This window comes from Gavialis gangeticus, unplaced genomic scaffold (genome assembly GCF_001723915.1).
Source record: "Gavialis gangeticus isolate Ggan-Ray unplaced genomic scaffold, GavGan_comp1, whole genome shotgun sequence".
Lineage (NCBI taxonomy): Eukaryota > Metazoa > Chordata > Crocodylia > Gavialidae > Gavialis > Gavialis gangeticus.
The window spans coordinates 143,855,344-143,865,785 of record NW_017729032.1 but is presented as its reverse complement, the minus strand read 5'-3'; positions in this window follow the sequence as shown (position 1 = coordinate 143,865,785).

Genomic DNA, 10,442 nt, shown 5'->3' with positions numbered 1-10,442 from the left:
CGATGCTTGCGAGAAATGGGCCAAGTGGCCTGGGAACATTTCAATTAACCTCAATTAACCAAGGTTAATTGAACTCTTCTTCAGCTTTTGTCCAGCTCTGTCATCTCTGGGGGAGGCTGAGATTAGGTTGGGGGGCTTGGATCAGGTTGGCAGGGGTTAATGGAGGGCTACCAATAGCACAGCCCTCTCCCACCATCCCCTTCCCCCACCCCAGAATAGGAACATGGGGGGCTAGAGGGAAGCCACAGCCCACAAGCCTTTTTGCCTCCCAGCTCTGTGTTCTCACTGCTGCAACCCCCCTCTCCCACCTCTGAACCAGACCAGGGATAAAACCCAGGTATCCTGGCACCTAGCTGTACAGCCTTCTAGTGGCTGTGAGCAGTGGCGACTGCTCATAGCACTTTCTAACTTTGGTACCACTTAACATGCCACAAACATACCATGGTTTAAGCGTAACGTGTAGCTTCACCCTGATCAGGCAGCATGGTGTGTTTCTATTAGAGCTGTCAGTTAATTGCAGTTAACATATGCAATTAATGCATTAATTTTTGTAATGAGCTTTAATTGCACACATCTGCTTTGACCTGGGGTGGGCAAACTGCAACCTGCCACATGCCTTCTCTGGATTTGGCTCAGCAGAGCAGACCAGCTCTGGACCAGCTGGAACTTGGGGGGTCCACAGACTATGTTTAAGGGGTCCATGAAAGACGACTATGTTTAAACATATGTGTACACCCACACTTAGAATTCAGTGGGATCCACACCTCCACTCAGAATTTTCAAAGGGGTCTGCACCTCTATTTGAAATTTTCTAGGGCTCTGCAAATGAGAAAAGGTTGAAAACCACTGCCCTAGACCAACCAGCTTGCTCACTGTTTAAAGTGCCACTTAACTCATGCTAGAGATTTTTGTGCATGGATAGAGAGTGGTATGAGGACAGTACTCAAGTTGTATTTCCAGCTAACAGTTTAATGAAGACAGGCTCTTGCTGTATCTCTGTTTGAGGAAGAATGGCATAAAAACAGTGGAGAAGTACTGTCAAAACATCTGGTTTTGTTTTGCTTTCTTAGGAATTCTTGTTGTAGCACAGACACTATTGTCCGTTTGTTTTATACCCCTCATCTTCTTCAACTGGAGGTACAGCCCCTGTGCCGACGGACAAGGAGGAATAGGAAGGGTTTACTTTGGAGTCCATTAATACCACTGCTTTAATTAAGCATAGAGTTTATGATTGGAGGGAGAGATTCGGTCCTCTTTTGTCAGGTTTTCAAGTACTGAGTTGTACATTCTGTATTATGGGTTATGCTCACTGGGACTCTAGCTTCACTGAGTGAATGTGGAGAATTGCAGCAGCACAGGATTTACTCCTGAGATCTTTAATTGGCAGTTTTTGTGATATTTTTTCAGCTGAAAATAGAAGAGGAAACCAATGTGGGCTGGTGTGGTTGGTCTCAGGTTTATTAATATTCTTTATAGCTCTACCAAGAAGACAAGGGTACACCGTGTTCCTGATTCTAGTAGACTTAAAACTTCAAATTTGGTTAGCAAAAATATGTAGCCATTTGTTATCCTAATCAAATTAATGAACCCATTACTTCAATTCAAGGTCCAACATGCAAGGGATATCTTTTTTTTTCTTTTCTTTTGGTGTCAGTGTAAATTTTAGTTATTGTGACACCATCTGTGAATGATAACTCTTGCTACTGTGAACTGGTTGTATATTATTGTATTGGCCATCTGGTCTGTTGTTGATGCGGACCTTTGCAAAGATTAAAGGTGTGTTTTAGCATGCATTGGAGCACCCACCATTTCCAGCTATACCACAGAAACCTGAAAGAATAACTTAGTAAGTCCTTCATGAAAGGCAAACTTGAACCACTTGGCAGTCATACATTTAAGAGCTGGGCACCTTAGGGGCTGTTATATTACCAAGAATAAACAAGGATAAGATCTTACCTCACTTGAGCAAACTAGTGTTAGAAATTATTACAAAATAACAAAGGAACACAAAATCTGTTATGATTGTTTTTATGTAATGTAGAAAAGAGTTAGTGTGGCAAAGTGAAGCATTGAAGAATCTTCTAGGGAACTAACTAAAAAACTGTAGGAAAGTTTCTTTTTTTTCCATGCAGAAAAAAAGTTTATTTTGATGTATAAATTTTATGCAAAGATCCATGTGTTGATACTAGCTGAAGGTTATGGCTATTGAATAGTGTACTCATGCCCCCTCACAAGTGTGCGCCTCTTTGCGCAACTAGTACTGTGACTTTTCCTCCAACACAATGATGCATTCTCTGTAGAACCACGGCTACAAATGCCACTGTGGTGTGGACTCTATTAATTAGCCTTATGGTGTACTTTAAATAGGTAAATAGAAGGTTTAATTCCAGGTTGAAGGAAGCTGTTTGTCTGTGTTTTGCTTGTGGTAAATATTTTTTAAGTTTTGTATACTTCTTGTTTATTTTTAAAATACATTGAAATAAAATAAATAAAAGCAGGCTTTCCCCCAAACCAGTGAGAACAAATCTTTTTGGCAGGCATCCACAAATTACTCCTGTACCCTCCCTAGGTGCGTCCATACATGCAAGCACATGCGCTTGCAGCAGCTCAAATAAAAGTGGTGCAAATTTGAGCCAGGGCTTTTTGCCTAGGCGCACGTGCTCAGACACGCACTTTGTTGTGGAGCAAATTGTGCCACTTGGAGCAAAATAACCCTGCCTGGTTTCTTCCGGATCTGCAGTCAGGGGGAGCTAGAGCCCATGGCCGGCACCTGTGCTGTTCCCAGCAGTACAAAAAGCTGCCCTGGCAAGCAGCTCAGGGCTACTTGGTCTCAACAGCTTCTGGGGCCCGGCCACTTGGTACCTGGGGACACTATCCCTTGTGCCAGCTGGACTGCTGCAGCAGCATCCCAAATCCATTTTTAAAAATACCCCAAAATCCATGTTTTTCCACAGTTAAAACAAAAGACCACTCTGCACGCATGCATGCACACCTCGAGAGAGAGAGACAGCGATCAATTGGGCAATGCTTTATTGGTATATTTACAATGTTAAAGTAGTGTTGAAGCCTATCAGTGTCTCTATCATCATGATAAAATAAATTCTAAATACCTATATGTGTTGATGTGTACTTTTGGTTTTCTTCACACATGATGGATGTGTGATGGGGGGATGTGGAATTTGCAGGAAGGGGGTAGGAAGGGGTATAGGGGAAGGTGGGGGTGTGTGTGTGGACGGATGTGGGTTGGTGTGTGGGGTGACGGAGGGGGGGGCGGTGAGTGTGGGGGACCTTGTGGGGGGTTCTCAGGAGGGGTGGGTCACCTGGCCCCCACAGGGTGCAGCCCCCCCACAGAACACATGGAATGCCACAGCCCCCCCCAGGGTCCCAGCTCCTTCTGGAGGGCCACAGCCCCCCCCCAGGGTCCTAGCTCCCCCTCTGGAGAGCCACAGCCCCCCCCAGGATCCCAGGCACTCTGGAGGGCCCCAGCCCCCCTGCCCAGGGCCCATAACTTACCTTTTGCAGCAGCGGTGGGAGTGGGGTGCTGTAAGCCATGGCACATGGGGACCACGTGCCAGGCCCAGTTGGGTCCTGCCAGCTCTGGGGCCTCTCCGCTGTCCACCCGGGCCATGGTGACAGGACCCAGAGCAGGACGCCAGGACCACATGCTGGGCCCAGCTGGGTCAGGCCCTTGGTGACAGGACCCGGCACTGCATGTGGGAACCACGTGCTGGGCCTGGCCATGTCCTGCCAGCCTTGGGGCCCCTCTGCCGCCTGGCCAGGCCATTCCCATGGTGGCAGGACCCAGTGCGGCAAGTGGGGACTGCGCGCTGGGCCCAGCTGGCCACCTGGCAGGAGCAGCCCCAGGGCCAGCAGGACCCGTTTGGGCGTGGCATGCGGTCCCCGTGTGCCATGCTGGGTCCTGCCTCTGCCTGGCTGTGCCTGCAGGGGTGTGGCGTGCAGCGGATTTTTTTAGACCCCTGGATATGCAGGGGTCTAATTTTCTCCCCGCGCTGAACATTTTTTTGTTCCTGCATGTGCTTCTTGCCCCACCTCAAAGGGGCTTGAGATGGGGCAAGAGGCACATGCGCGCTGATCTGGACAAGCCCCCTGAGTGCAATTCTGGTCCCCTTCCCCTGCCTGATCTGCTTCTCTGCTTTCTGCTCTGTCTACCACTATGCTGCGTATGTATGTTCCAGTCTGTCACGTACCATACAAGGAGTCTACTCTTGCCTCTTGTGGCTCATGTGCCTCAGTTTGGCCATCACTGCTTTAAACAATATATTTATTTAAAGTCTTCGTTCAGCACTTGTAGTACCTACTGTGAATACAAAAACAATGAAAAAAATCTTATCTCCTGTCACATCTTAGCAAAACATAGCTATTTTTTCTAACTAGAGTGGGCAATGTTTTAGAAATAGCAGTATATGTCACACAAATTATGATGTATTCCTATTTTTCTCCCGAGATGTTTTTTTCCCCCTTCAGACATTCAGAAAATGAAAGGGGAAAAGTTGAAGGAGAAAAGATATAAATGTACCTCTCATACAGCTTTTATTTATCTATTCTTTTTAGCAAACACATGTAATGCATTTTATCAGCAAAAAAAGGTTCTTTCATTGCTGGCTGTGCAGCTATTTGTGCTGCACTTTTCTTCACATAGGCTCATCTCCACAGTTTCAATTTTCTCAACTCCCCAGGTATTTGTATTAAATCTTTGAACAAAAACTTTGCTTTTTTCACAGATTCTTTACTCAACTTCATTTCATTGTGGGTTATTTAAAATTGTGGTACTATTTTTTGTCATTTTTATTATTTGCTGGTTTTGTTGCCTCTTACTTAAATCATCTGTTGTTTCTAACCCTCATGCCCTCCTGAGTCAGATTTTCATTTGCAAAATCCAGTCCCACTTCATACTGAAACATCTTTCGGAAGAGGCTTCCAGAATTAGATTAGAGGAATAGATGCGATCAGTGGGGCCAGTGAAGCAAGTGCCATAAAACTGCTGAGGTTTTCACCAGCGCTAAAGACACAAAAATTATGGGTTAAGAGGTAGTGCTTGCATGCCACAAAGAGAAAGTAGGCAGTAGCAGTGTACCACATATATATATATATGCTCAAAATCTGTAGGTGCTGCCCAGAATCTATTTTTTTGGTATTTTGCTGTATTATATTACTATCCAGAATATTGATATATAGCATGAACTTGTTGCACGAGGATGGATGGGTAAGCAGGGTATGGTGCTGCCTGAGGTGGACCTGATGGAATGGAGTTGGATGGAGGTGCCTTCCCCTTCTCTCCCAGTACCCTGCACCTTCCCTCAGCAGCTCCAGCAGTGGGAAAGGCAGAGAAGCAGTGGTGTATGGAAGAGGGGCAGGAGCTGGAAGTTTGTTGCTGCTGGGGGAGATGTCATCGCCTTTCCTTGTTGCTTACAGAAATGTGGGTGAAATCCCTACTTACTATGCAAGATATACTTGCTTCAGAAAAAAAGTAAATTACTGTTGTCCTAAGCATTATCCATATCTAATGCTGATAGCCACGTTTCACCTTAGTGCATTATAACTAATATAGGCATGAATATATTCCATATATATTTCTATGAATGCAAAGGTAATTTATAAATTAATATTTATATTAATAAATGAGTTCATCTTGGACTGCAAGGGACTTTAATGTTTAATATACAATTTACATTCACTGCCCCAGATTTCAGTTGCAGTCATGTTTACTTGTAGGAGCACTTAACCTCCCTAAGACAGCAGCCTGAATATTTACAGTTCAGTAAAACTGTACAGTGAGGCCCACTACAAGATGGCTAGTTGATAGGTTTTCCTAGCATGATACAGAATTGGCTTACTTAGCCTGTTTTTGTGAGCTCCTTCAATGGAACTGTTCGTCCTCTCCCTCTTTCTTCTCTTTCCCCCCACCTTGGGAAGCAAATGAAAAAAAGAGGGAGAATACAGACAGTGGGGGCCAAGTTCAGAATTCATAACAGACTTTGTTACCATTTTATATGCTCAGCCAAACTCTTCAGTTTAGTTACTCAATTTTGAAGGAGGGAACCCAGTTGAGTATAACTTACAAATAGGGTGACCATCCATCCCTAATTGGGTGGAACAGTCCCAAAACAGAAACATCAAGTCCTGGTCCCAGGCTGCATGATTCCAGGGCAGCATTTGTCCCAGATTCCCAGTGTCATGCAGGGATCCAAGTTTTCCATTCACCATGGGAAACGGCAGGTTTCCTTTGGCAGGCTGGCAGAGTTCCAGCCTGCAAAGGGTTGTGGGGAACAGGATGCAGGGGGTACCAAATGCATGTTGCCAGGAATACAGCTCTAGACAGCAGTGAAGAGCAGCTGCCCTCAGATGTCTGCAGAGAAATCTATAGGGGTTGGATGCAAATTGAGGCCCCCACGGTGAGGGAGGAAGTGGGGCAGGGGCTGGGCCTGGGCCTGGGGGTGCTGCCCAGTGTGGGTGGTGCATGGGGGCTGGGGCAGGGAGCAGGACAGAGCCATGGGGGAGACTCATCCAGGGAGTGGAGCAGGGGGTGCTCCATGCTGCTCTGTGCAATCCAGGGGAGGGGGACATCAGGGGTCATGTGCTCCCCATATTTGTGTATGGGGGTGGGGGGCAGATGCAGGATGCCCCCTGCAGGTTTGGGGAGCTCTGCCCTGCTGCCCTCCTCCCAGGAGCTCCATGCTGGCTGCAGCGCCATGGTGAAGTGCCCCCTGTACACCTGGCAGCAGCAGGGGCAGCAGTGCAGTGTTGTGCCTCCCATTGCTGTTGGGTGGGCAGCGGATGCCTTGCCATGGCAAGATGGCCAGTGCAGGGCTCCTAGGGGGATGGTAGCAGGGCAGGGATCCCTAATTGCCCTCTGGGCAGCTTGCATCCACCTCCGCTTCCTGCTCCACTCAGTTCTGCTCTGGCTGTGCCACTGTGAGGGTGAGAGGAGGCAGGCATATGTCCCACCTTTCCATTTTGAAAAGGTGGTTATCCAGTTTACAAACAAAGTAGCTGGAAGAACATGTTAAGTGAAAGTAAGTTTCAAAACATGCTTACTAGTGTCTTCCTTCTAACTCCATAAATTTGCAAGTTCCACCCTCTGAGCAGACTTCCTGTTGCAATGGAAAATGGATGGGAGTAGATCTAATAGAATCTGAATGTTAGAAAGGTTTAGATAAAAGGTCCATTGAGCCTAGTAGCCCATTGGCCTTGGTTTAGTTAAGGCATGATAATTTTTTGCCACCGAAAGCATGCAAGGGCACAGTGTGGTGTGAACATTACACCCAGCTGCCTTTGACTCCACAGCCTGAACAAGCAGATGTCCATTTACAGCTAGGTCAACTGAGGGTGGCCTTTGTCATAAATCCAGAGTAAGGCTTGGTCTGTGTCTTTGAAGCCACAGTGAAATATCTTAACCATGCTACCATCATGCCTATTAGGTGATGAAGAGGCTGCTTAGATTATAGTGTTGAATTTGTTCCACTATTTGTAAATCCATATTTTAGGGGTAAAAACAGAGCAGTATTTAATTTTCCCTCTCCTTTGACCATTTTATTTTTTTATTATCTTTAGATAGCTGCTTGTAAGACTGTTGAGAGGATGTAGTTTTTATCTGTGGTCAGTTTTAGAGGAAGGAATTGAAGTGAATGGTAGTGTGGTTAAAAAGCTCTGAAACTTAAAACTATAAAGAATCAGCTCACGCATTTCAGTATTGTTGGTACTGAAGCTGTATCTTTTAGTGTTTATATAAAGAGATAGGGGAACTGTGTGGATTGAAAATGTTACAATTTTATTCATTCTGCCTGTGACAGTGAAAATTTTGATGTCTGTAAAGGATGAGCTCTTGTGGAGATGTCATCATTACCCCTTTACATTATTTATTAAATCGTGCTGGATGCTCATCTGTTGTCCTTGTACTAGTATTTCTTCTCCCCACCCACTTCCCTTAGGCTAAGTAATGCTACATGAGATTGTGCGAAGTGATCAGCTGTAATCTTGTCAATATGTAGACAAGTTAGATCTCATCATGACTCCTTAGTTATGTTACTTTTCATTTCCATGGGGATTGAATTTATATATAAATTCTGTATAAAGTACATCTCTCTCAAACATTCCTGTTGCATGGCTTTGCAATGCTGTAAGGATATATATGTTTTACAATGGGGTATGCATGTATGCACATGTGTGTGTGCATGTGTGCATGCACACACAAACACACACAAACTGCTATATATTGTATAGCATTGTAAAGCTGACCAGAATATTTGTGAGATAATGTTCTTAGTGCAAAAAAAGATAAATGTAGGTGCACTATGAAAAGAACTAATACTGAACATTGTAAAACAGCAGGGAAGGAGTGAGGACAGATGGGTTTGTTTTTCCTCAGGGAGTCTAAAGTAAACTTGATTTGTCATCTTTAAATCCTTAACCTCAATAGACAAATAAAAAACACATCCGCAGGATGTAATGTTTGCTCTCATTATAGAAACTTTTTAAAAGACAGTTTACATTAGCCAAAGGTATTTGTCAGGTCAGGAATGTGTTTTTCCTTTTCACCGAGTACAGTTTATTGCTTTGCTGTTCTTCCTTACAGCAACAGGTTCTGTTTTATTCTCATACACAAGTCAAAACTCTGAAGTTGGGTTATTTTGTTTTCTGCAAAACCCCCCCAGCTTCTTTCACAATTTAGGTTTAAGATTGTTAAAGGCACTTCATTTTCCTTGACAGTGATGGAATATAGGCACTCAACTTCTCTGTATGCCTTTGAAAAATCTTTCCCTGAGTTGTCTGTGGTTGTTATATTTGACTATTAAAATATGCATATTGAATGGACATTCTTACAAGTTTGAACTAAGATATAAACAAATAAATGGCTATTCAGATTTTCATTTGAGTACTAAGTATGTATTTAGCTGTGTATACATAGATATTGTACCTGTGAAATAATGTAATGTGATTACATTTTATAACAGGAACAAATAGATTATTTGGCAGTAGTGGGGATACGTCACTCCTTGACCAAAGCTTCATTTTTTGGAAGAATATTATTATATGTCACATCCTCATTCCACTTCCATTTTCCACGTGGTGATTGAAAAGGAACTCTGACTTGACAGGCTGTAATAGTTCTCATGTTATCCCGAGTAGTACATCCTTGTGACTGTTGCATATTCTGAGGTAGCTGCAGCATGCGTTTCCCTGACCTGAAGCTTTATTCCTCAAGATTAGGCTGCTTTTTGATTCCCACCCCACTCTCAAATACACTTTCCATTATGCAAATATTGATGTATCAGCTTACTCCAGGTGATATGTCCTTCTGACCAATATACTGCTAAAAAGAAATGAAGATATACTCTCAATCAGGGCTTCATGTTCTGGCAGTACTGCCCAATATTGCATCTTCATTTCTGTTGGGTATTTTCTTTGGTAGTAAATATACAATAAGCATGTAAAAAAACAAACAAAACCAATGTTCAGCCAATCTGTTGCAAATCCAGTTAAAATATTTATTCAAAAATCATATGGAAAGTTACAAGTTAACAAGGGTGTAGGAACTCTTCTTTGTTTTTATGCAAATTAAGAACAGGAAATGGATATACTTGACACTTCTTATGTTATAAAAATCTTTGTGACAATGAGTAAGTTTCTGATTGCTACACAAAAAAACAATATGAAGAATTTACACAGGTACATTTGACTCTGAGGACCATGCTTATTAGCTGTGTACAAACCTAGAAGTCTAATTTAATGCTTGCTTTTTCTCTGACTGGTTTTTGATGCCTTCTAAAATAGTGAATGGCACTAGTTGGCTCATAAAACTATTTAAAATGATTTTCTCATTCCTATACACTATAATTAGTGTTGTGAATAGCTTGGTACACTTTCCTTTAGTAGGAATTTGGAGAACTCTTCATTTGACTGGAATAGATCTACTTCTCTGCTTTTTTTAATTTCAAAGTTCCATCATAGAAAGACCAGGTCTTAGCTTGAATAAGTTTTTGGTAACATACACAATGTTTTCTGGCAGTTGTATGCTATACCAACAACTTTGTCCCCATAATAAAAATACCTTTGCTTGAATAAACCTGTGTATTGCTGTGTATGCAAATATTTTCAACATTTCATTTAATCAGCATTTGAAATGCTAATTTGAATGTAATGTTAATATGTTGAAAGGAATTATGGAGAGAGCAGTAGATGCAGTTTTTTTCTGGGGCATGGTCATTCCATTCTCTGAATAATCAGAAAATAGTACCTTTGGAAAAGGTACAGCTGAAACAACAATCAAAATGCATCTTTTTTTTTAAAACTCCTTTGCTAACATGCACGGAAACCTCTGAAGATTTTTTTGCATTTTTCTGTGAAGAGAGAACTGCAAGTGTTATGAGTAAGATTAATGGTTCATTATTGAAATGTCATTTATTCAATTGATGTAATCCATG